At 44.1% G+C, this 26,839-nt stretch overlaps 1 protein-coding gene and 1 long non-coding RNA gene across 5 annotated transcripts in view; one reads left to right on the forward strand and one right to left on the reverse strand.

Annotated features, from left to right (window-relative positions):
• Positions 1-8,153: 8,153 nt before the first annotated feature.
• On the reverse strand, positions 8,154-10,289 carry LOC113843216 (uncharacterized). Its single transcript, XR_003496425.3, has 2 exons — positions 9,857-10,289; positions 8,154-9,581 (listed from the first exon to the last, which is right to left on the reverse strand). It is a non-coding gene; the product is annotated as an uncharacterized lncRNA (long non-coding RNA).
• Positions 10,290-10,686: 397 nt separating this feature from the next.
• Positions 10,687-26,839, forward strand: part of HIVEP2 (HIVEP zinc finger 2) — a 134,865-nt gene continuing 118,712 nt past the window's right edge. For 3 of the 4 annotated variants that reach the window (XM_038175826.2, XM_072035959.1, XM_072035958.1), the window contains exon 1: positions 10,687-11,167. The gene's annotated coding sequence lies outside the window, so the exon portion shown is untranslated. Of the gene's footprint in view, positions 11,168-12,574; positions 12,709-26,839 lie in introns of those variants that run through there. The other variant, XM_038175828.2, reaches the window with a different exon arrangement.

Consider the following 26,839-nt stretch of genomic DNA (forward strand, 5'->3'; position numbering starts at 1 on the left):
ATGAATAGAATCCTCCCCACCTCCCAAAAGCACCCTTCAGTCAAAGGGATCCAAGCATTTCAACAGATATCTGCAAATAATTTCAAGACTATTAAAAATGCATTTTCCCTGAATCCATTATTCCTTTCTTACTTGTTTAATTCTACATAGACACAACTATCTGATTTTCTCCTTGGATGGGCACGTGTGACTTTCCTAAGCATGTGAGAGACCATTAGCAGAGAAAATACCCCTTGAAAAATACCTCTACAGAGAGCTCGTTTGTGTCTTAGTATACCAGAGCCAAGAGCAGTGCAGGATGGCCAGAGATTTCAGGAGGTCTCCAGCACTAATTTTAGCCCAATTTTCACAGGAGCTAAGTCTTTAAACCAGTCAGGTTTGTGTAAATATATAACAGAAATATAGTAATCTGTTGTGATACATCTTTTGAGTTCCACTTACTCTGAGACAGTTCTTCCAGACTCAATTCCTCACAGGGAGTGTTGCCACTATAAGGTATTTATTCAGGAAGAAGAATTACATCTTGCCATGTCCATTTGTCTTTTCTAGAGTCAAAATGGAAAATTAAATTTTTTGAAAGGCTTTTAGTCGGAGAACTGATTCTTTCTTCTTTTTGCCAGCACTTGCATCTTGCAGAAGTACTAATATAAGAATATTAGAAATTAAAACTGAAGATCATGAGGAAGATTTCAAAGTGATATGACTGGAACTCAACCAATATTGGGATGAATATTGTTATTGAAAATTAGACAATTATTGCTTGCCAGGAGAACATTATTCACCAGCAGTACCAGAATATTCCCAATGTCTATGGCTAAAACTTGACAGGCAGGGCTTAAACAAAAAGTTCAATAAGAAATGAAAAACCATTCTAATGCCTCAGAGCTGCCTTTTCCTCCCTATGTTTAATGTTTGTTGTAGTTGTTTAATACAGAGCATGTACTGCCTTGGTTGAGATATAACTCATGTTAGTCACTAGCATTAAGCCATGTAGGTAAGGATTTGGGTTCCCATTAATAATAATGTTCTGCTTAGGTGGAGAGGAGTCCCCAGATATGGCCATGGCACTGACACTTGATGCTGTCTCTTCCCTTGGTAACAAGAACCTCCTTGCCAGAGAGCTCAGGAAAGCAGCTGGACTGCCTGGAAAATACACCCTGGTGGGGCTCTTCACAGCACCAGCCCCAAAATCTCTCCCTGTTAGATAAGCCAGAAGGTCCCTACCCCATCTTTATCTCACCTTCCTAGAGAGGCTGAACTTCGTCTTGGGTACCACGAAGTCCTCCTGCAGGAGAGGTTTTCTCTTTCACTGGCCCTGGTGAGGTTTGCACCAGCTCCGGCTGCTGGCTGACCGGAGCCGGCCCTGGGAGCTGCGTGTGCCGGAGCGTGACTGACGGGCTGGCTCTACAGAGGCACAAACGGATTCGACCATAGTGAAACAATAGCAGGAAAGGTCAGATGCAAGTGTATTCAGTTTAATCAACAACAACTATTTCCTCAAAGGACTGTCGAAAAAAAAAAAAAAAAAAAAAAAAGATAAAAAAGATTCGCTTTTATTCAATCTGCTCATTTTGTGGGAGAAAGCTACTTCTCTTATCCTCAAATTAAATTTATTTATCCAAGCGTGAGGGAAGAAAAGTGAGACTGAGTGATGCCCTGAGATTTAAAATTCAGTATATTTTGCTTCTGGCTCCATTAGATCTTTTCTTTCTTGAATTTCAAAGACTTTTAAGCAACTGAGTCATGCTACCTAGGAAAATTACACAAAGCAATCTGACTTTCAGAATAATGATTATTATGGCTGAACCTTGGAAAAATCAGTAAGAGGCCAGCATAAAGCACTGGGCACATCTTAATGTCAGTCCTGTATCACTGAGTGATGTTCAGCTGTGGTAGTGTACTTTTCTCAGTATGTTTTCGTATTGCACTCTTTGGGTGTTTGCTCTGGCTCCTTGCCTGTGACCCCATCCATGGAGCAAGACATCCAACCAAGACCAGGGGCCAGTTATATCAGATGCTGATTCTGCCACATTCTTCCCCAGTGCCTTGAGGAAAGTCCAGGGCAGTGACAGAAATCTCCCTACTCTGGGAATCGGGCAGCATATCCCATCTTTGCTCCTGCAGCAGCCTTGCTATACTGCCCTAGGAAGAGCACTGAGAAGGAGTTATATGTATCTGTATATACACGCCTCCCCTTTTTATGAGAGGCAAATGCTGACAATGACAGATTGCTTGCTTTTGACGTCTGACTCCTGATAGATAGAATTGAGCCCTTGATTCCACTTGACATTCTACGTACAAAACCCATCAAAGCTTGTGTGGTGGAAATGCACCAAAAGGAAAGAAATTGCAGCCACTCTATATGAAAGTCACAGGAAGAACCGGGGGGGGTCTGCTCCTCCTCGTTTTCTTGCCTGCCAGCACACAGTGAAGTCATAATCTTTTAGCTTCAGCTTCCCATCAGTAGAAAAGGACTATATTCCTCCTCTTACAGAAGGCCTGGGAGAATACAAAGTGAATCTTTTTAGAAGCAGTCACACACTACAGCAACAGTAGCCACAATAAAGAGACAGCCTCCACTGGTGAAACCTTCAGGGGAGCCAGGAACTGACTTCCAGCTGAATCCTACACTTCAGCATGCATTACCTATAGGTATGTGTATATACGTATATGTATCACTGCTTGCCACATGTAGCACTACTGAGAAATAGCAGGCTTTTGAAACATTCAAGTCAGTTAACTGGTATGATACTCATACCTGTGTCCTTAAAAAGATAAAAATAGAGGTTTAGGTTACATAGTTAATAAAAATGACATTTATTTTTAAAATCCTCCATAGTGTATGTCCAACTTTATTCTGTCCCTTCTAAATATCTGTCGCCTCTCTGCGTTGCAGCCTGGATCTCCGCCTGTCCCAGCAGAGCAGCCCATGAACGCTCAGTCAGCTCTAGCAGTGCTCTGCCTCAGTGGCAGCAAGGACAGCCTGGTAGGCTTGTCATCTGGAACACCCACTCAGCATCCTAACTCCTGCTTTTTCAGATAATGTATGTTTGGCCTTCATCCCTGTTTTCTTTAACCTAAGTCCAGTAAAATCTGAAGGGAAAAAAAATATTTTTCGTGGCGATCGAGAGTTTTCTGACTGATAGAGCTGTGATTTGCTGGAAAACATCTTGTAGCCCCTAAACAGAAAAGAAAAAAAAATCCATCACATAACCTGTAAAAATGCTCAAAATATTGTTTCATAAATTGTTTATCTGCTTTACATGTTATGAAAGTCAATTTGTCAGAGTTATAAATAACATCACAGTAAAAGTCAGATTAATGTATAGCAATACCAAACGTATTCCATCAAGCAGTACAGCCATTCATGTAGACAGCTTTAGTCGGTGTATTACTAAACTGATTGGATACTCAGGATACTTATAATGGATTTAATTTTGTAATAATAAAGTATTGCTTATGCTAACTGTGCTATCCAGATTAATAGGTTTTAAATGGTTAGTGCTATTTTATTGTCTCTCCCTGAGTAATGAGCTATGTCTATATATGTACTGTACATTGAATGATGGAGACCAATAATTCAAACAGTCTCATTACGATGTCCCAGTATGGGACAGCTGAGAGGTCTTTTTCTTATATGTTAAAGGGACAAGTTTAAGTTTATGGGGGGAAAAATGCTCTCAGTTTTTAATGCATGCAACAGAAACTGTAAATAGCTGAGAGAACACTAGGAAATTGGTAGTGTCTGAATGCCTCACCACTACTCACTCAAACCATCTGTCACATACTTCTTCAGGAAAAAAAAAATCAGAAATGTTTGTTCTGAAAATGCAAATTATTATTTTTTATTTATTCCCAGTCACGTAGCTGGATCTGTTTCTTACACCACGTCTGCATGGAGATATGGTGCTTATTTAACTGCTTCAGAAAAAGGTTGTGAAGGCTTGGGAATTTGCAGTCCCCATCCAAGATAAGCTTGAAATCTCTGTTTAGCATTGCTAAAGGAAAAGAGGAGCGGATGAGGACACACAGAGCTCAGTTTAACACGTGCCTGAAGGTCATGTCCTGCCCCTGCTGCTGGATATGTTGCTGGCATTTTAATGGGAAAAAAATAATAATGTTTTACCCTTATCTCTCCTGCTTACACTCTCCAGCCTCCATCACCAGTGCTGGCACCAGCTGCATGAGTGAGCTGGTGGTGCTGGTAGCCCAGCTTGCCCAGGTACTAATGCCAGCAGAGGAGAGGTGGTGGAACAACAGGGTGAGGGGCAGTGGGAAGAGGAACATCACCTCTCAGTGGCACCGTGGACTTGCCCCACCCCAAGCAGCTTGTGAAACTGCTGCAGAGCCCCAGCTCAGCAAGTTGCTCAAATATATGCCTAGCTGGAGTCACACATAATATTGGTATGAAAGTAATGAATCATGTGCTTTAACTTAAAATACATTATTAAGAGCTTCCTGAATTGAGATGACTTCCTTCTCAGTACTCCTCTTCCCATCCAGCATAATTTTATTTTTTCACTCCCTGCCAATATGTGCTTCATTTCCCTCCTTGGATATTGCCAGCTATCCCTTTACTTTCCGGCTGCCCACTGATCTATTCTCTCGGACAAGCTGTCTGGCCATGCAGAGCAGGACTAGGGCACGGTGCTAGCCCTCTGTTTGCAGTCCTGTCTGCGTTCAGCAGTTCCCAGGTGGCCTTGAGGAGGCAGATTGAGGAAATAAAAAGCTTTTAAATCCTGCGCTGTAGGGGAGCCAGGCAGTGCGAGACAGTGCAATTAGAGGTCCTAAGCTATAGACAAGTGTAGGTCACAGCTACCTGATTTGTAGGCTGAACTATTTCAGTATCAGAAGAAGGTTTTGTTCTTGATTGCACCGACAGCACTTCACTGAAGCCAGACTTGAAATCTCCTGTTTTCTCAGGACTAAGGTCTTTGTTACACTTGGTCCACGAATGTTCTTCAGTTGTGATAGCTTGAATGATGCAGTGTATGCAGACAATAACTTGCTATACTCAACTAAATGGGTAATGCCTATACGTTTTCTGAAGTCTTGTTGGGATGATACTGGAGGACTAGCACTGAAGAGGACTAGCAATGAATTTATTTTTTTTTTCTCCCCAGAATGCCTTCACTTTCTTGCTATATCTGTCTTATCTGCTGGAATATATATATATATATATATTATGCTGGAATATATATATATATATATATATATATATATATATATATAACATATATATTTTTAAACCAAAATCCAAGTTAATTTATACTTCAGGAACATCTTTTGTCTACAGTCATAAACTCTTTAGCCATTAATTAATTAATTAATTATTTTATTTATTTATTTTCTGACAAACCAAAAATGAATTTTTGATATTTTGGAAGAAAAGCACTTCACCTAAACTGTTTAACAGACCTTTGTACCTACCTAGGACAGAGAATACAAGACAAAAAGGTGGCCTTTAAGTTATTATATGTGCATGAATGAGGCTTCCCTGCTGATTGCTCACAGCACACAGGGATAGCTGCTGCTAATTTCTCTGTAGTATTAAACATTTATGGAATGTTAAAAAATGAGTGTAATTACAGTTCAAACAAAGATGTCACAGAACTTTTAATTTGCTCTTTTAGTAATCTCTACATTCCAGGGACCTTGAGACAGGAACATTTGTGGTGATGCTGTTGGGCCAAGAGTGAATTTCTGTTTCTGTGTGTTGTTATCCACCAAATGGCTTTCCCCAGCTGACTTTCCCCAGCTGTTCCATAGCAAAATATTGTTACTACATGGGCAATGACAATTTTTAGCTTTAGGGTAAAAATATCTTTTTATTTTTTAACAGTCTATCAATGTCCTTATTGACCCCAAAGACAAAGTGACTCCTTTTTTTCTTTTCCCACCTCCAGTAATTCTTTGCAATTATACTGAGACCACAATTATAATTTTAACTCATCAACATGGAATGCAACCTTTTTGAACTTAGCAGTGCCAACCCACATGGAAAAGCCAGTGATCCTCAAAAAGTAGCAAAACCATGTACACACATACTAGCAGTCTCTGAAGAAGGGAAACTGTTTCATTAAGTGTACTGATTTGGGCTAAATTGTACTTGTAGAGGTGTGTAAGAAGTGTTCCCATATGAGAAAGGATGGAGGGCGCAGGGCTGTGACGTCTAGAACACTTAAACATTTGTTTAACCTTAAGCCCAAGAGGGCATCACCAAAATCACTGGGTTTGTTCCTGCACTTAGCAATAAGATTACCTTTACGCAGCGGCTTAACTTCAGACTTTACTGTACTACACCAACTGTGCAATTCTACCCAGCTCCCATTGATGTAAGAATCGTTATGCAGTCTTTAGGGGGTCATAAGTAAGATTAAATATTCCATTAGAGAAATGTTGTTTCCATTACAGTTTACAACAATTTTAACATTTAAAGACTATCATTAAAATATGTAGCTTTATAACATACTTTATTCGTATATGTAGCAGATTGCTACTTGCTGGCAACTGGTCATGTATTAATTTTTTTTCCAGAAACATGTTTCCTGAATATGACTAATGACTCATATCCCTTCCATATCTCTTTATTACCGATGAGTTCTATATGGATTCTAAAATGCAAAACACATGCTGACCGCCTAATTGGAGTGATACTGTCTGAGAAAATATTACAAGTTCAAAATATACAAATTTAATACAAAGTTTCCTGTTTTGGTATTTCACATTGAATACTTGTGGTGTTTAGAAATAGAATTTATGTTGATCTTTTCACTATTAGGATTGATTGCATCATGACAAATCGATATCTTGCTGGAGATCTTTTAATATGTTTGTGTTTTTAAAGCAGAAAATATAAAATGTGCTTTGCGATTTCTCTTTCACCATGTAGAAAAACAGTTCAAGGATGAGCCAACATTTTCTTCGAATGCTTCTGCTTATAAGCTTTGAAATTGAAAATTATGAAAAAGCCAAAAAGTATGTCTACAGAAAGAGATGCTAATGGTGACTGAAAATAATAATAATAATAATCCAGAAATCAGTAGGAAGAAAAGGGCTGCCACTGTTGCAACCAGATGGAAGCTCTGTGTAATTTATTGTCCACAAAGAGTGTCCAGTTACAGTGCTGAAGGAAGTCCCACTTTTTGTCTCCTGTATCTTTCCTGTGATACAGCTTCTTCTGCCAGACAGCGAGGGGTACAGATCCCCTGAGCATCTGTGTGCATATGGGTGTTGTTCTGATAATGGGTTATCTCACAGCTAATGGGGCACACCACTTTATGAAGATGTTCATACTTGGGCAGCCCAGGGATTTCTTCTGTCCATGGTTTGTACTTCCATGGTGTGCTGTGCCTCTTTTCACTTGTTCTAAATCTGCAACTGGGTACTTGGAGAGAGGCAGGACACCCTGCTAGCTTTTGGGCTTTGAGAGTGTTAGTGAGTATTCAGCTCCAGCTCATGCTCTTCTCATGACTAATGTAATAGGTGCTACCAAAACGATGTCCACCCCCTGTAATCCACAAAAAACCTCCCTGTGCCTTAGAGACATGCCTCGGGAGCTGAGACAGTGCTGGAGAACTAGAGGTGGGCTTAGGTGCCACATACCTGCTGCACTGCATCCGGCATCTCCTTTCCCGTCTGAAGACATTTTTTCTGGTTTGTTTAGTCCCATTTGGAAGCTGCCCTAGGTTGACCTTGTCACTCTGCTCTAACTCCATCCTAGAGTTTTCTTGTAGATACTGCACTCGTTATGTGCCATCCTGGATTCATACAGAGCTGTATGAACTAGTAACTGTCCTAACAACTGTTTGTCTTCTGCCAAGTTCTGCCACTGCTGAACACCGTGCTGATGTTCTTGCAGAACTGCCCACAGTGGATCCTAGACCCTTTTTTTGATCGCTGATAGTAGAGATGCCATGAATCTTACAGCATATTTAGAGTTGGATTTCTACCTTGTTTTGTGGTTGCTGACAATGAATTTTATTTCCCTTGTATCTCCCACATATGTGAAACCTTGAGCAGCACAGTTTCAGGCACTACAGAGGTTTTAATGTACCTCATGAAATGTCAGTTAAAACTGCACGTGACAAAGCCAGTAGAAACACTTCAAACTGTTATAATACACATTTCAGACTGTGAATACATTAAGATACTTACTTTAAAACATTTTATTTCATTTTTGCTTTCCAGTGGAAACAGAACAAGATTTCTCAGGAATAAATACGCCCAATACAGAAGTGTGATAAGCTTCAAAGACACATATTATATGTTAGTTTCAGTGAATCAGAACTGTAGTTATTTTGATCATCTACTATAATGTACACGAGAAGAATTTAAATCAGACTCTGATATGAAAGGCTCTCATAACCAGTTTTTCAGTCACTAGTCCCACGGATTTTAGTAAAAGCCATTATCTTGTTAAAATATTTATTTATCATCTGCTATTACAACATGGATTTCTAGTGGAAACAATGCTGGCCAATGTTTCAACTTTGTTGATATTTCAGTTATACTCCAAAAGTGATGCATTCCCCTGTAGGAAGAACTTCATAACATGAGACATGGGTAACCAAAGGACACCGTGTAGGTGTGTCAAACAAGTTATGGCAACGACTCTCTGAAGTTTCTTTTGAGCTTGTTCAACTGAATGATTAACTCAAGAGAATGTGCTATCAAAGGGAACTGCTGTCTGACAGTGAAGGAAGTTGTTCACTCATTTGTTAAAAAAAAAAACACCTTGCTGCTACTTAAACAGCAAATACCATGATGTCAGTGTAACCAACACATCCATTGGTTGTACTGATTACCCCTAAAATCTAAGCTTTCTTGAAGTTATAGCCTCAATTCTTGATATTCATCTGACTTTTGGCAACAGTGGCAGTGTAGGGGTAACACAGTTGCTTTCAGACAGAGGATTTATTTTGATCTCAAGTTACAGTGCTTACGCATGGATTAGATGGAACTAGCCTGGATCGCATTTCCTCACGTTCACCTTCATGACCTTCCAATTGCTGAGTTTACTAACTTTCATAAGCCTAACTCCTAATAACTAATTCCTAATTAAAAACCCTGGTGTGAAGACCTGGAAAGTTGAGGAAAGAAACTAAAGCACGTCCAAGGCATATAGAAAGTGGCCGAGGTCCTTCAGTAGGTGGCACACTTCCCTCTGAATCAGTTGTGAGCGAAGGTTACTGCAGGGTGCTCGGGGCACCAGCCTGTGGGAAGCCTCCTGAGATGTAAAACCAAGAGGGCGACCAGTGCGGTTGGGAAGGCTCCCAGGGCAGGTGCCAGAAGAATAAAGGAGATGGGTTAATGCAGCCAAATTCTAGGCGGCTCCAATTCAATGTAATTTTTCTTACTCAAAGCGTCCTCTGCCACTTTGAGGAGGCAAGATGTTCTCCTTTCCCCCATTTTCGAGGTGTCACTGCACACCACCAGGGTGGTGAGCCCCTCTGTCTCTCCTCAGTCCGTATGGGAAATTCTCTATACACGACGGCACCTGAGCTTTCTTTGAACTGGAAGATGACAGAAGACGGAGAGTTGCCTGTTTGAGAAGAGTGCTGAACGAAGGGCTCTCAGGTCTAATGGGAATACAAATAGGTAAGCTTTTTAGAAAATAAAGTCACTTAATTATTCAGGTTATATATAACTCAAAAGTTGCTAAATCACGCTGTGCCTTTGGCAGGCTCTTACTTCAGCTGTTCCTAGAAAAAGTGGGGCAGCGGGAAGGGTGGGGTGGACACAACGACTGGGAGCAGTACACCCAATCAGTAGGAGCTCCTACATCTCCTTTAACCGGTAACGAAGTGCTAGGGTGGCCTGCTTGTTAGCAAGGCAAAGTGTGCTCCCCACATGCCTAAAAGTAAGGGTCTTTCAGAACCTTGTAACAAACATGGCCAGAGGGGATCTTGCAGCTCTCGAAGGGCTCATTTATCTCAGATCAGAAGCGCACGAGGGGTCACCCGGCTGAGTCTCTGCTCAGCACTGGAGATTTTCACATTCAGCCTGCTCTGAAATACAGAAGTGGGTAAAAACAACCGAGTTACCCGCCGTTGTTACCGGCCCGGCCGCGGTGCCCCCGCCAGGCTGAGGCGCGGCCCCGCCCCGCCTCGCCCCGCCCCGCCCCGCCGCGGGGATTCCCCTCACGGCCGCTCTGCCCCCGGCTGCGGCGGGAGCGCGGCCCCGGCCCGACCCGGCGCGGCCCCGCCCCTCCCCGCGCGACGTCGCGGCCGCTGATTGGCTGCGGGCGGCCCCGTGGGCGCGAGCCCCGCCGGCCGTTAACCGGCCCCGGGGGGCTGCGTGTGTGTGTGTGTGGGGAGGGGAGGGGGCGGCCGTTGGAATAACGGCCGTGTAACGGCTGTGGGAGGGGGGGGCGTGAGGGGAAGGGGAGGCGGGCGGCCGCGCGGGGAGGCTCCGCGCTGCCCGCATGGGGCCGGCTCCCCGGGGAGTTCCCTGCGCGGGGAGGGGCCGGGGGCAGCGGAGATCTCCCCCGGCGGGGCGAGGCCGCGGCCGTGCCCCCGCCCCTCCGCCCCGCCTCCCCCCGCTCCGCTCCGCTCCCTCGCACAGCCGCGCGGGCAGCGCCCATCACCCCGCGGCCGGGCGCGCCCCTCCCCTCCCCTCCCCTCCCCTCCCTCCCCTCCCTCCCTCACACGCCGCTGCCGCCGCCGCCGCGCTGGGGGACCCGGTGACGTCACGGGCGGCGCGCTCCCGGCGCTGGCTCGGCGCTCGCCGCCCCGTAACTTGTGCCGTGGGAAGCGGCGCCAGGAATAGCCCGGCCGCGCTGCGAGCTGCCAGCCCTGCCTCGCCTCCCCGCTCCGCTCCTCTCCCCTCCTCTCTCTCCTTTCCTCTCCTCTCCTCTCCTCCTTCCCGGCCCCGGCCTCCGCCTCGCCCCCGTCAGTGCCGCGGTGATGCTGGTGCGTTCCCGGCGGAGGGGCAGCGATGAGCTCCCTTAAGATCAATACGCGAGACAGACGCCCCTTGGCCGCTGGAATATCTCTGCCTGGCCTTATATAAAGACACGCCGCCGGGCCGCCGAGCTCCGGGCACACGGAGCGCCCGGCGGGAGCACCAGCACCGCCGCCAGCAGCAGCAGCAGAAACAGCAGCAGCAAGGGCACCGGGAGGGCTCCGCTCCCTCCTCCTCCTCCTCCTCCTCCGCCACTTCCCAGGTGAGCGGCTGACAGCCGCCCCGCGGGGCCGGGGGGCACCGGGGCTGCGGTGGGAGGGGGGGGGGGGTGCGCTTGACAGGCGGCGGGGTGGGGAGGTGGTCGCCGACCCGGCGGTGTCCCCGGGGTGATCCAGCCGGAGGGGCCCGCGGGTGCCGGGGCTGGGCCTGTGCGGGTGACACGGCGCCGGGGAACGCGGGGAATACCCAGCCTGCGAGCGCACGCCGCTGGGGAGCGGGCTGCCTTGCGCAACCCCCTGCCGCTGCGGGGACGGGAAGGGGGGGGGTGGCGCGGGGGGCGCCCCGGCCGCGCTGTGCCCGCGGACCCCGGGGGAGGGGGGGATAAAGGAGGAGGGGGGGGGTGCCCGGGGCCACCCGGCGCGGCGGCGGGGGCCGGAACGGGCAGGGGAGGGGGGCCCAGCGGGGGACACCCGGCGCCGGGCTGTGTGTGTGTGTGTGTGTGTGTGTGTGTGTGTGTGCATGTGAGTGTGTGCGGCCGCTGTTCCCTGAAGTGGGTGGGCCGCGGGCCCGTTCCGGGAATGTTCCATGACGTGTGAGCGCCGCAGGAAGGGGGTTCGCCAGGGGCTCGGCTCGGCCGCCGCCGGTGGTGCTGCTGCTGCTGGTGGTGGCGGTGGCGGTGGTGGCAGCGCGGGGTCTGCCGGGGGCACGGCCCCTTATGTAAGGCGCGCGGCCCGCCGCCGTTATGTAAGCGGCAGCCCCGGGAGGCAGCGCCGGGCCGCGCAGAGCCCAGCAGAGCCCAGCCGAGCAGAGCCGGGGCGGGCGGCGAGGAGAGCAGAGGGGAGGGCAGGGGAGGGGCGGGGCGGGGAAGCCCGGCCGGGGCTGGCGGGCAGGCGCCGCCCGCTGCTGCGCCGGGGGAGCCCGCGGCGGATGGCCGGGGGACGGGCGGCGGCGTCCCGGCCGCGGGGGCTGCCCCCGGCGGGGTCCCGGCGCCTCCCTCCCCTCGCCTTGTCGCCGCGGGCAGGCGGCCGGGGCGAGCCCCGGGGCCGCGATAAAAGCGCTCCGGGAGGAATTCCCGGAAAAAAGGGCTCGCCGGTCTTCGCGTTACTTGGCAGCGCGCTGGTCAAACGCTGCCGCGAGGTGTTTTGTTTCCTTAATATGGTAATTGCAGGAATTCAGCTTCTCCGCAGACGTTCAAGATCTTTTATTCCAGCAACTCCGAAGTACCCTTTTGCATTAAGCTCACCGAAATATTCCTGAATTTCGGGAGGAGCGTTCAGCTCGCTCATTTCCCTTCTCTCATTCCGCAGTGAAGTAAACTTCGGCGTAAAAACCCGACTCCTATTTTTTTTGTACGCTATTAAATACGGAAAACACATGCCTGCTTAGCCAAGGGTGTCGCTCTTATTTATTTATTTATTAATTTACTTAAACTCGCGCTGCATCTTGCCCGGGGATCGCTCGGGGAGGAGCAGGAGCGGTGCAGGAGGGCGGCGGAGGCAGAGCCCGGGCGGGCCGTGCTGCTGCAGCTCCCGGCGCAAGGGGGCTCCGGTCATCGCCCGAGCGCGGGGACACCGGCTCGTTACGGTAATTGCTGCGCCCGGGGAGCCGCCGCACCGACGAGGAGCAAACGCGGTGGGCCCGGCTTTGAAATCCTCTCCTTGTAGCTTACCGCTGGCTGCCGGAGGAGTTGGATCCTCGGGCCGTGAGGACACGGTGCGGAATCCCGTGTTTTGATAGTGAAAATGATAGGCGGGCGTGCTCCGAAAGTGCAGCTGGTTTTAGAGATAGGAGCGCCTTTGCCTGGTCGGCTTGCAGCGTGCGGATGTGTTTGGTTAGGTGCACGGTAACCAGGAGATTATATTTATTTACAGCTAGATGTTAAATCTTTCCTTATCCTTCCAGGCAGCAGATACTTCTGAAAGTTTAGATATGGATTACCCGAAACTTTCTGCGGGATTTTTTTTTATTCTTGCATTTCTCGTTTTACAGAAAAAAAAAAAAAAAAGGCAGCATTGCAGATTAGGCTGGGAGGCTTTTTTTTTTTTTTTTTTCCATTGAAGTTTTTCAAAGTTACTACCATCTTCGGTAAATAAATTTAAGGTTTTCAGCAGTGCAAAGACAGCCACGGTATGGTACAAAGCCAGGGCATCATTGCTTTTATTGATGGAACAACCCAAATTCTTCAGGTTTTATAGGATGCAGCGTTGCTGTTATTTTCCAGTGGCTACTGGGCAAAGCAGGTATACACCCCGGCTGTGGTGGCGTGCCACAGCATCGCTGCTGTGCTAAGAACAAAAGTGAGCAGCACTTGTCCCGAGGCACAAACGCAGAGGACTTTTAATTGTGTATCCAAGTCCGGTGGTGTGGTAACAGCGCAGAACGCCTCTTTGGAGAGACAGATTTTTAGATTCTCAAGTGACTAGATTGCCTCATATGTGAGATCTGTTTACAAACCTTCTTGTTACTATGAAGACAAAACAGAGAGCCATATGCATTCATGTGGTCCTTGCTGAATAATGGTACATGTGTCTGCTTGAGCGTTTGGCAGTATATCGTGTTTAGTTTATGTGGTGGCACCCTGCAAGGCCATTCTTTTTTGGCTTTTAACCGTTTCTCATACCCTTGGCTGGGCTCAGTTGTGCGAATAAACTTAGGGCGCTAGTCCACGTGTTTGTGACCAAGCTGGAAGATTTTAAAGCGTGAAATTTATTGTTAAGTGTTTTGCCAAACTTTCTGGTTTATTCGTTCGTCGAGGTGCTTCTTTTCAAAAGAATTAAAGCGAGTTGGATTTAAACAAAAATGAAAGTAACGAGTGCCATTTTGCACGTCTCCTCATTGCTTTCAAGTCATCGGCAGGGCAGTTACTGTTACTGCATTTGACGTTTAACCATACCGGGTGAGGTAACAGGAGCAGAGGAGCTGCGTGTCCGGCAGAAGTGCTCGGTTTGGCTAAATGCTGCGATACTTACCCATCCAGGGAGAAATGCTTGCTATTTAAGAGTGATACTGTAGGTGGGAAGATCAGTTATGTGGCTTGTAGCATGTTATGAAATGAGGCAAGCTATCTTTCAAATTTCAGTACGGTGTGGTTTTGTAACACGCTGTGGTTGGCTGTATTGATAGCTCTGCAGGTGGAGCTCAGCGAACACCACTGCCACGGCACCTGCGCTTGGTTCCACCTGGGAGGATTCCAGGTGAAATCCTCAGAGCTGAGCACCACCAGCGTTCTCCAGCTGTCCTAGCTCCTGGTGCAAGTCAGGTCCAGCAAATGCTGGTTCTTACGTCAGTGGCCTTAACAGGGTGAGGAGGGGAGAACCTTTCATCTGCCTTACCTCAATCATGGGGAAGAGATATGCGAACCTGAGAGTGCTGGGTTATAAACCATTGGTCCTCCCCGCAGGAGGACTGCAAAATCATCAGCAGGTCTGGTGGGTTCAAGTCTTCAGCAAGAGTTAATTGCTAGTACTCTTGGGGATCTCCACAGAAGTGTTGTATGCAGCTTCTGCATACCTTTGCTACTTGAAAAGTTTGATAAGTTATGAGGAAACTGCTTTAAAAATCTTTGGAGAGGCAGGTTATTTTTTCTTAACAGATTTCTGAAGCAGCATCTCTGAAGTGGTGTTATGGATTAAAATAACTATTTTTAAAATTACTTGGGTTTTTAGTGATTTTTTTTTTATTTTTTTTGAGTAGAAGGAACTGTCTAGCAGTTCCTGAAGAAGTGAAGAAACTGTAAGCTAGACAGAAAATAGAGAATAGTGTTTCTCACTGGTGTGTTTCAATCAGTAACTTTGGATGCTGCATTCAATTAAAGTAGCACAGAATTATCACATAAGAATGACAGTTTCAAGCTGTCTGTGACATTTTATTAGGAAATAGCAGCTTTCTACAGCTTTGTTTCTCTTTGTAGAGCTTACATGGTTTTTATAAGACTTTGCAACAACTGTTATATTATGGCAGGAAATATTAAAAAGCAATTCAGTGAGGCTGTATTTTTCTTTCTCAAGTGAAATTAGGACTTTTAAAAGTGCCTGTCTGACAGCCCGAGAGCCGAAATCCATTGCAAGTAGAAGTATTGGAAGTTTTTCCATCATAACCAATTGGCGAGCCACTACTCAGACCATAAGAAATCATCAGTGAATTGAAAGGATAAGTTAATCTGTGGAAGCAATCAATCTTTGCATTTTTTTAACCTGAAATTGGCAAATGAGAGGCACTGCATACTTCTGGTCTTAGTATAACGAATTTTTGTTCGTAAATTAAACAGTTGACTTGAACTAATGACTCATTTGTAGTGGGTTGCCCTCAGTAAGATTCGTCCCTAGGAATCTCTCTCACAGCACTGTGGACGTGGAAAAGGGGTGAGAGGGTATGGGTTGGAGAAGCAATCTGATGTGCTGTTTCCAAATCCCTGATGTGAAATAATCAGAGGACACACAAGTATCTTTGCCTGTCAAATTAAAAGTCTCTTAGCCTTTTTTTTATTATTTTGTGATGAATTTCTCTCCAACATTACTACGGTCTAAATATAAGAGTTTTCTCTTGCTGTGGGGAAGCTTTGTGGATTCTGGGTACCTGTTTTCGTTTGTCTTTCAGGTACATTTTGTATGTCTGCAAAACGGTTGCTCTCTGCTCTCTGTATGCCAGCAGAGTGTGGACCACGACTCTTTATGCTCACAGCATTGCTTGTGTTTCTGCATTTCCTCCTCCTGCCCTGGGCATGCCTCTTTTACTGTTTCATGAAATTGGATGTTGCCTCTTACTTTGTCAGATCTTTGTGTGAGTAAGCAAAAACCTATCCATGTTTTTTTCCTCCACTTTCCCTAGATGGAGATCTCAGGGCTTGTGCTCCAGAAAACACACCACTTACATGATACTATTCTTCAAGTTCTACAGCGTACCAATGTGGATGTAATTATCTGATATAAATTCCCCCAGCATGTGGTTACGTTGGCATGACTAGTTTGTATAGTGATTATATCCATTTTTTCTGAGTGTGTTTATGCACGTTCTGCCTCTGTCAGACTAGGCTAGGTCTCAATGAGAAAATTCTTCCTAAAACTGATGTAGAAACTGTAACTAAGGTAGTAAAGTAGTTGGTAATGTTTGTGGTCATTTTGTGCACACGTGGGTTTGTTTTGTTGCACCTCAGTTTGTGTAACAGAAATTAGTTTTATTGGCTCATTTTTTCATTTTTACTTGCAATTGACAGTGCTGTCCTAATAAAGCTACCAAGTCTGAAAAATACCACTCGAAAGTGAAAGAAATTTCAGCTTGCAGGAAAAAGATTATAGAGAATATCTGTATGTAATTTTAATTCATTGCAATTTAGTAAGTTGTAAGAAGTTGCTGCAACTCTGGCTGAAATCTCTGATTTGTGTAAGCTGCCAAAGGGTAGAAAAGGATTTACAGTACTTTTTTTCAAGTCACACTTTAATTGCTGTTGTGATATCCAAGAGGATCTCCAGGTTTGATTGCTACAGAAAGTTTATTTTTTATAGTGGTATATCGTAAATTCCATACAGGGGAAAGCGGTTAGGTAATTTGCATGTATAGTTCAGTTTAGCAGAAAAGTAAAAACTAGAGGAGCTAAAGGGAATTGAAATTACAGAGCCAGGTGACATTTTAAAGGTAGTGAGTAAAGTTAAAAGACCTTTCCTGAGCCCTGGTGGTGCTCCTGGAATGTCCCCGCGCTGGGCTCGCTGCTGGGCTGCAACGGCTCAAGTGCCTGCTCCTTATCCAGTGCTTTGTGAGTCAGCAGTAGTACGGGACCTGTGCTACTAAGCAGTGTAAAAAGCTGAAAGAAATATCCAATTACATGTCGTAGGACGTGATATCATCTCAGAGAATGTAATAGAGCAGAATGTTTAATTTTGGTGAAATAAGATTATTTGATGAGCGGTTTTCCCGTAAAGCAGTATCCGTGCTCAGGCAGAAAGGAGCTTTGTGTTTAAAACAAGCGAACAGGACCAGATTGGGATTATTAGAATTAGTTTTATTAGGCAGTGGAGTTTTGTTGAGTATTGTTTTTTCTGCTCAATAAGAGAAATGGCCCATTCTCTTTTTTATGTATTTTGTATTTGTGGTTTGCATTAAAACAAAACACGTGTGGCGTGTCAAGAAAGAATAGTATGAAATAATTACTGGGGTTACCCATCCTTGACAACAAGGCATGACACTGTTTAGTTTAGAGCAAAAAGTATTTAGTTTAGAGCAAAAACTATTTAGTTTAGACCAAAGTCAGTATTCAACAGAGACTGAGCTGCTGGCACATGTTAACAACGTTCATAGTTCAGTGCACGGCACTGGAGTGTAGTCTCTTCACAAGGGTCCTACCTCCAGGTGTGTGCAGTTTTGTGTTCCTTGTCTTTCACAGACAGTTCAAATAGTTAATTACCTGGAAAATGTATCATTATTTGCTCTAACTGCTGTTAGCTTATGTGGCGTTTGGGAGTGATTTTCTTTCTCTCCATACACGCATCAGCGGTGGTAAAGAAATGCTCTAGGGAGTGGTGCCGGCCCCTCTGTAGCTGCTGTCTGCGTGCTGACAGCGCTACCTGCATCCGCTGTGACACCTCCGAGCGCTGGTTCCCCAGGGAATCAGAATTTCTAAAACTGTTCTGCTGACGTTGTAGGAGAGAGAACCCAATTCGCCATCTTCTGTCACAACAGAGAGAGACTGGCTTTTGACTTTTTCCTGTTTAAAATCAACTGTGTTTGGGAAGACAGTTTTGGAAGCTCTTTATGAAGCAGTGTCTCTTATTACATTTGTCGAGACAAAATAGTTATTTAATAAGGAAGTTATGTATCATTGGCCAGGCATTCGGAGATTCCTGCAGTCAAATCCCAATCCTCTTGAAAAGCTTGTACGCTCTGGTAAAGGTAGGATGTAACTGTGAGCTTTCAGACCCTAGCGTCAGATGTTGGGATGCAGTGTGATGTGATAGTCTATTTGATCACCGGGAGAGGTCACGATACTAGGCTCTTAGAGCAAAGCGACTTTGCTTTAACATCTCTGCAAAGCTATGTGAATAGAATTGCTTTCAAAATTCGTAGTGAAATTATGTCAAACAGAACTTGTAGCCCCTTCCATTAGTTTGTGCTTGGTCCTACAGTAATGGCAAAATTCCTCCAGAAGTGAGTGACTAGAGTCTGTCTCCTTAAAGCTTAAGTGAGGGGTAGGCTACGTGTATTTAATTGGGAAGTACAGCCGAATTTTGGTATGAGCTTGTGAAGGTGTTGCTAATTCACTGAAGAAATTTGTAATGAGTGTGAGGACAGGAGTCATTTACAATACGCTTGAGTTGGAAATGAAGTTAGTGAGAGGGTGTTTAGCAATGTTAGCATGATAGTGAAATAAAAACTCACAGGAAGGTTTTTGTTTTAGAGCTTGCATGGTACCAAATACGGTGTTGCTACCTCTCCAGCAGTTTGGTGTGGTGGCAATGAAGTTGAGATGGAGAGGGAGTAAAGTTTGTCTAATAAGTTATCTGTCATGTTTTATCCGTATTAGCTCCATCGTGTTCACATCATTTTTATTTCTTTAAATTTCTGATTTACTTAATTACTAATTAAAAAAATACACAAATCTGTACTCATCTTTGACCTAATTTATCAGAGTGGGTAATGTTAATTATTGGTAGAAAACTTCAGAGTCAGCCATGCATTAGTAAAACCAGTACATAATGTGGTGTAATTAACAGCGTGTGTTTGAGGCAGCCACATATTTGTGAAGGAGTAAGGCTGTGAGTTTAAACTGGTACTTTCTGGTATGAAGGTTCCCTTAGCACTTCTCTTTGGTTTGGTTTGTTGTTGCCAGGACTTCTGTCCGCAAATGTCAGGAGACAAAGGGATGACACAGAACCTTGATTTTCTCTGCCTTTTTTTTTTTTTTTTCAATCTGCTCACTAATAGCTGAAAACTGTTACTGTATAGCTGTTCAGTGATGCCATTAAATTGATTAGTGATCTAATCCTCACTCTAAATTCCACACTCTGTGTGGTGCTGTTATAAACAGGCTTAGTAGAGAGGTAAGAAAGTAATAGGCAAGGAAATAGGCATGTATTAGATCCTCCAAAACCTCTCTTCTGGAGCAAGGATGGGGTATGTTTATACAGCACCATGGTAATGTGTGTTTTGCTTTTGGGTTGTACAGATTTCAGTTTCCAGAGCTGATAAGCCCAAACCTTCCTTCATGGCAAGTTAACCCAGACGCATTCACCTGTAGAAGAAGTGTGTAAAGAGAAGAGCTTCTCTTTTTGTTTTGGTCTGTCCCCTCTGTGATACTTTATAGTGGTCTTTCTGGGATCTCTTCTTGTTCTTCTGTAGCACTGGTGCAGTAGCCTTGTGGAGATACACCCTGATTTTCCTTGCCTTGCTCTCCAGATCACCCTCTGCATGGCAGGAAAGAGAAAGACGTGCGGGACAATGCAGTTCCTCTACGCATGCCTCTCCAAAGCTTCAGTGCAGCATATTTTCCACAAAAAGAATGACTATGAGAGAAACCTTCTAATTTACTTCCTCTCTCTCACACAGGCATAATAATTAAAGAAAAAAAAAACAACAAACACAAAACCCAGGAGGTTACTAAATAGACATTTTTGGATGTACATTGAATGAGGCGTAGAGGAGAGGTTTAATAAGATGGGGAAGGAGGTTTGGATGTAGCTGGCAATGGATTATAATTGTCTACAAGAAGTTTTTTGTATTAGATCAAGTCTCCCTCTAATGTTAAGTCCTCAACCTAAAGAATATTAGTAGTGTGGCTTTTAAAACCCCTGTCAAATTGTGGGATGTTCAGTCTTGACAAGTAACTAAAATCCAATAGAAGTCACTGAATTCAGTGGTAGCAATCTCTATTTCCGTTGTTTGACTTCTCCACAATCATTTACCCTCAGAATACATTGAAGTACACCTTCTTATCTTGCTCATTGCTTGCAGGTGTTCTTTACATTTGCTTCTGTGCTGTGTTGATTTAATTTAGTTGCAGTATCATTTGATCCTGCTCAATAGTTCAACATGGTTAACTAGCAAGCAAGGGAATAAATTTAACCAATTTTGGGCAGACTCTTTCTCTGTCAAGTGGGTTGTCTGGCAAGCCAAGAGTGTAATAAATAGATTTTGTGGCTATTTACAGACTTGTGCACTAGAAAACAGACAGCCATGCTTCCCAGTCTCATTGCATAATTCAAGTGGTGTCACATCCAGATGATGGGATTATACCTGTGTTTCTCTCAGCCAAAAAAAAAAAGAGCATTTTTTTCTCCTGAAGTAGTGTTTTCACATAATTTTTTTTAGTGTGATCTGTTTATTTTCAAGAGCTTTGCTACGCTGCTCAAAGAAATATTTAAGTGTGCATGTACAAGTGCATGTGTATACACCTACATCGCCTTACGTGATCACAGCTTTTGCCTCCAGTCATGTTCTGTCTCCTCTGCATTACTGAATACCAGGAGAAACTTCATGAGAGCATCTGGTTGCAAGTCTGGCTTATTTGTCACTGAGAGGAAGATTTGACCTGCTGCTAATCTGGATTCAACTTGTGCTATTTTTTAATTTAAAAGAAAATATTTAAGCAAGCTTAGTTTGGTTATTTATGTGTGAATATTAGCAGTTATCGTACGAATTTGCATATAGATGCCTATCCACTGCCACGTTTTGTTAAACAAGTAAACAGTTATATTCATTCTCTGTACCCTACTGCGCACTCCCTGTGGGGTGGCTGGCTCCGCAGTCTGCCCAGGTGACCTTTCTGAAGTGGTGTTCAGCATTGGTGGTGCCACCAGGCTCAACATTCATCCGATAACTGGGCACAGCTCTTCTTACTGCCTGTGACTGATCAACCAAGAACGTGTTTTGTGAGCCCCTGTAGATGTTTGTCTTCTAAATTAAGGCACTTTGAATTCCTTTTATATCCTTTTTTTTCTGAGGGCCATAACCATTTCACTCAGTCTAGTCAGGAGGTTAAAGGATTATTTCTGAAGCCCTGTTGGTGGTGGTTCACGGCAGTCAACTTGTGCATGGTGCTCATTAACCCTCACACCGCTGGTAAGATCATTCAGCTCCGTGGCTGGACTAGCGGGGTGCCAGGTCTTTATGGCTGGAGCAATGGGAGTAGAAAGTCAATTTGTGAACAGACTGCCTGTGTAAATAGATTATGTGAATGAAAATACCATTAAAAAAACATTTGATAATGCCAACTCCCGTCATTTTGTTGCTTGACCTTCACTTTCTCTGTCAGGTTCAAAACCATCTCACCCTCATCCCCCAGTTTTCTGACCAGTGCCCCACAGCTGAGATGGCACCAAACTGTGCCCAGCACATCTTGTGTTACTTTGTCAACTGCCCCATCTCTTGTGAATAAAATAAAGACTGCGTCCTTTTGCATCAAATCCTGACTCTGACAAAAGTGCAGAATGGCAGGTTTTTATTAATTTTCATGGGAACAGGATTTATAGTTATAGGTAGGAGTTGTACTGCTGAAGTAGCGCTCCTCGTGACTGTCGGCGTGTCAGTGGAAACCTTCATGATACGAGGTTTATTCTTCAGAGGATATAGGAACACTAGATGAGAATATTGGAAAAACTGTCTACATGGAAACAGCCTCTGGATACTTGAGGCAGAGAAGATAAAAAACAAAAGGTGCTCTCAACAGAAATGATTGTTACATTGCCAGATGGTATAAGGTAATTTGGAAAGAAAGAGTAAAGATACATTACCTACCCCAAGGTGCTGCCATTGTGATTTGAATATAAAATGTGTAAAGTCTTAGGTACAAGTGTTGGAACTGACAGTGGCTTAGAGCTGTAGTTTCAGCTTTATATTATTTATTTTTTAACTCATCTGACAAAGAAACCCACCTCTTTTCATAAGGTCTCATACCTTCTAGTTTGGCATTATTGCCAAGTTGTTTTTCTTTTGCTTCTTGTACTGTTCAGCATTAAAAAAAGGCATAAGAAATCATTGTTTACAATAGGATTGCAAGGTTCTAGTATGCTGTTGCACTGTAGTGTAACCTACCTGTACTGTGTAGTTTGTGCTCCACCTGAAACCCAGTGGCACCAGCTGTGTTTGTTTATCACTGATCTCTGGGTTTTTCTTTGCACTTTCACATTTTTAAAGCTAATTTTAAAATAATCTTGTGCCCCTTGGTTGATTAGAGGGGAGGTGGACTGTTTTCTTTTCTTATGTGCTACAAAGAAAATAAAAAATAAATGTGGGGAAAAAAACTAGATCAACCAAGGCTTATGACGTGATTTTAAAATGTGTTACCTTGGGCAAAAGGGGCCAGTTATTGGAGTAGTTCTTGAGTAACCTAATTGTTTGATAAGGATCCTTGCCTGTTTAAGTTGTTTGGTTGTTGGAAACATTCCATTTCTAAATTTGTGCCTTACTGCATACCCTGAGGTATGTGCACAACCCACTGTAATTGCACAGTTTATTATTTTATTAATGAGAGCTATGATAATGTGTTGGCTCTTGAGTTCTCTCCAATCCAGGTTTGGTCTCCTAATTGCCCAGGGTTCTGCGATTCCATCGTTTGTTCCGGGCATGGTGATGGGGAGCGAAAACATGGTTTGAGGAAATCCAACCTTGCCCTGCAGCCTGTAGTTGGTGTGCTGCTGCAGCCAATGGCTGGAAAGGCAGGGGATCTTTTTAGCACACCCCCGATGAATAATAATAGGAGGCAGAAGTAAATTCTTACTACATAATCCCAAGTACCTGAGACTTTGCCAGCTGGAAGGAAAGGGACGCACACCTTAATTGGCCCTCCTAACCAAAACAGAGCACCCCTTTCTGCTGCTTTGATCTGGGTCTCTCCTGACTGCTGCTTTGCCCGAGTGGCTGGAAGACTCATACATGGTTTGCTGTAAGGCACAGCACGGCATGCAAGCACCTGGCGTGCAATAGCAGCTCCTATTTTTAATGAGCCTTAGGGGGAGCAGGCATATGAGGGTGCCTGCTCCTGTGTTCCATAAACTACATCTGTGTCAAGACACCAGGCTTAGTAGTAAAAGAGCAGGAAGCAGCATCAGCAGAGGTGTGGTCTGCAGAGGAGTTAGGGAAATCCAGTGTGCTATACCTGTAGCACTGGAGAAAAATCCGATCTTCCTGTACAAGAGAGGCAGCGAAGCCCCACCACCTGAAGTACTGAGTGCTCGCTCCTTGGTGCCACCAGCCCTGGGCTCTGGGGACATGGGGACAGCTGGGTGCCTTCAGCCCACAGGATGAGGACGGTGACTTCCCAGCGAGAGCTGTGCGTGCTGCCTCCATACTGCACCGGGTGGGATGCTTTTCCACAGCTTCTCAAACTGCTCATTGCAGCGTTTGGCTCCTCTACAAGGGCTTTTCATAGCTGTAGCCCCTGTGGCTTGCTGCAGCATGGTTTTCTTGTGGAACAGATGGCGTATTGCGTAGAAAGTTACTGTATTTTTGTATCACTCATTTTTATTTATTCATTTCACTGTCTCCCCTTCTCTCCTCCCCCCCCCCTTTTTTTTTTTCCATGGGAGGCTTATAGCGTAATTGCAGAATTTGGAATTGCTGTCCAATTTATATTTGTTATATTGATTTTTACGTCTGTGTGTGTGCGCAGTATTTTGCAGAGCAGCGCCTGCTTTCTGAAGTGTTAATGCATTTTTGTCAATTTGAAATTAGCTCAAAATACTTTAAGGGAAAATAGCCTATGAAAGAAGATCTTTGAAAGCAAAAGTACATGTCTTAACCAAGCATTGTACTCATTGGAGTACAGTTTCAGTTTTAAGTCAGAAGATGGACTTTCTGTATCTAATCTTTGTGTTGTTGTTGTTTTTTTTTTTAATTGATATCATCTGGTCAATTTGAGGGGAAAATGCTATTCCCATAAGAAAAATATTTATTCTAAATATTATTGTTGCCTAGGATCTTGTTGAATTCATGAGATACAGCAGCAGTCAAGTTGATTTAATATTTTTAACATTTTTATAGTGTTTTCTCATTGTTTCCATGAAAGCAATTTCAATAAATATTTTTGCAATTGCTTTTGGTTTCTTGAAATTAGGTTACCTATTGTTGAAAACTGCATGTTCTCAAACATGGGTTTCAGATCTGCTTTGTCACGATTAGGCATTTGAAATAAAATATAAATATTTGAGTAAGCCCCAAAATGAGCGCTTGCCTTCCCCCCCCCCGAACTGCCAGGACATAATTTGTTCTGCCCAGTAAATCTCCATAAGGTGATATTTGAAAAAGATAGTTCCAGTCATAGGAGTTTAGCTCCATTCAGCCAAATCACTTTATATATTCAGTTGTATGCATGTGTGAATGCATATATGTATGTATACATGAGTGTATGTATATGCATGTGTGTACACACGACACATTTATACACTTACATGTCTATGGACATGCACACACACCTTAAGTGTATGGGACTGTCCCATTTGTAAGGCAAGGGTCATGTTTTCATCCTGTACCCAGGCCTTACTACACGCTCACAGCAGTATTTTTCCATTTGCAATGCATTGTTTTTCCAGTAGCTTCTGAATGCGAGGCTGTGCATCCTCCTGTGTGGAAACCTGCTGAGGTATGTGGGAGGAGGGGAGACTTGAGCAACTCCTGGGAGGCCAGGCTTTACTCCTGGCCTCCTGGCTGGGTTGTGTCCTTCTACAGGAGGATGTCCCTCATGGTGCCGCATTTAGACCAGGTACCAAGCACAGTGAAAAACAAGCCCCCTGCTTCTTTTATCTGCTACAAGTGTTTTGAAGGTAAACGGTTCCCTGCTGACAGGTGTTGGACAGTTTGGACCCTCTCATCTTTATGTGCCTTGTTTTCCTCATAAAAGGACATTGGAGTAATCTATTTATAGGATTGCTTGAGAGAATTCCCCTAATGATGAGACAGTTCAACAAAAAATCTCAAGATAATGGCTTTTCCATTTGCACCTCTCAAACATTCTTTCAAATGGAAGTGAAAGAATTATAAAACCCTTGTCAGTAGTTTAAATTCCCTAGTGGTACAATATAGTGGCTTTGTTCTAAGCATTACATGGATGGGTTGTAAAGGGTAAAAGTATAATCGAGTTTGTGGGAATCTGTAAAGATGTTAAATACTGTGTAGGTAGCCAACTCTAAGAGTCTTTTCTATATGTATTTGCACTTACCACAAACAGTTTCTATTTTGGAGTGGAAAAGCAAATACTTTCGTCGGTGTGCTAAGGGCATTTAGCAGTGACACCAATTCACACTTTGCATCTGTCCAATTGCTTCAAGTTTCGGAGTTTAAATGAACAAAAAACAGCAGTAGATACAGCTCTTTTTAAATATTGTGGTCATATTTGGATACAAATTTGGATAAAGCATATTGCAAAGATCAGATGGCATTTTCTCCTGGCAAACCATGGTAAAGATGGCTTAATACCATTCCTCACCTGATGGAGCATTAAGATGTAGTTACCTGAAGATCAGCTTTCAGGATCGGGATGAGTATTTCAAAGTGCTGCTCTTCCTTACTGTATTCTCTGTTCTTCAGCAGGCAGTGTATGGCAGTAGGTGCTCATATACATATCAAAAATGCCTATTGCAATAGCGTGTGTCTGTGCCGGATGGCTGCGCAGTCTAGTGGCCTGCTGCTCTTGGGCCATGTGTGATAGTCTCGCTGCAGTCAGAAGTACCAATTGTGTGCGCATTTTCTTGTTCTCAGATATGGGGCTATAAATACTTGGTCAAGCTTATCGTGAGGGAGTATAGTACTTTATGAGCAGATATCAGAAAATCTAATGACTCTCTTCTTATGTGCCATTTAGGATGCTGTGCACAGTGGAAACATCCTCAGAGTACTTGGAAGGTTTTGTCCCCTTTTCCCTCCTTTCAGGGGAACATGCCTTTGCACACCCATTAATCTCTTGCCCAGGACTGGGTGTGATGAGGGCCAGGTTCAGATCTAACACCCACAACTTAGGGGCCAAATTCTGATCTCTTTACTGAGATTGAAATACTTCAGATTATCCTCGCTAAAGTTAATGCTTTTTTTTTGTTTGTTTGTTGCAAAATTAAAATCAGCTCTGCTCCCTCAGATTGTGTATTATGTACACCAAATGATCGCCAATATCAAAGACTCATTTCTTTGCCTTCTCTTGTATTGAAAAGAGTCCTAATGATTTAGTGCCACACCAAATTTCAGGATTAAGTCCTCAAGTTAATGTCAGAACAAGAAGCAGTAGAGGTTTATTCATGCTATCTGGGCAATGAATCTTTAAGATAAATACTCTTTGAACAACTCAACTCTGAAAAGAAAAGGGTAGAAAATAAACCAGCTCATATCCTTGTAGAATGATATGTTTTTAAAAACATATTCAAAATGTTTAGTTAAAAAGTTTAATTGTAAAATTGTTGCTTTTCACCTTCTTCTAGTAAAATGAGCAGCTTAGGTAAGCCAATGGCATTGCATATGTCCAACAAAAGATATGATTTATTATAACTCTGAGATACAGATGTGTGGTTCCCTGGTTTCAGCACTAATGCTCTGTATTACCAGGGCTGAAAGGTTGCCTTCAGTTCCTGGTGTGACCACAGGGTGGTTATTGCAGAAAGACAGAAAAATCCTTTTCAGCTAGTGATGGTAGCATGAGGTGAAGGTTGGGACAAGTGCTTTCCAAACTCCTCTTAACTGTTTTCATCAAAATACTTTGAAGTAAGGGCTGCTGTTTAAATATCAGTTTATATCAACCAGAGCACTG

This window comes from Anas platyrhynchos, chromosome 3 (assembly GCF_047663525.1).
Source record: "Anas platyrhynchos isolate ZD024472 breed Pekin duck chromosome 3, IASCAAS_PekinDuck_T2T, whole genome shotgun sequence".
NCBI classification, from domain to species: domain Eukaryota; kingdom Metazoa; phylum Chordata; class Aves; order Anseriformes; family Anatidae; genus Anas; species Anas platyrhynchos.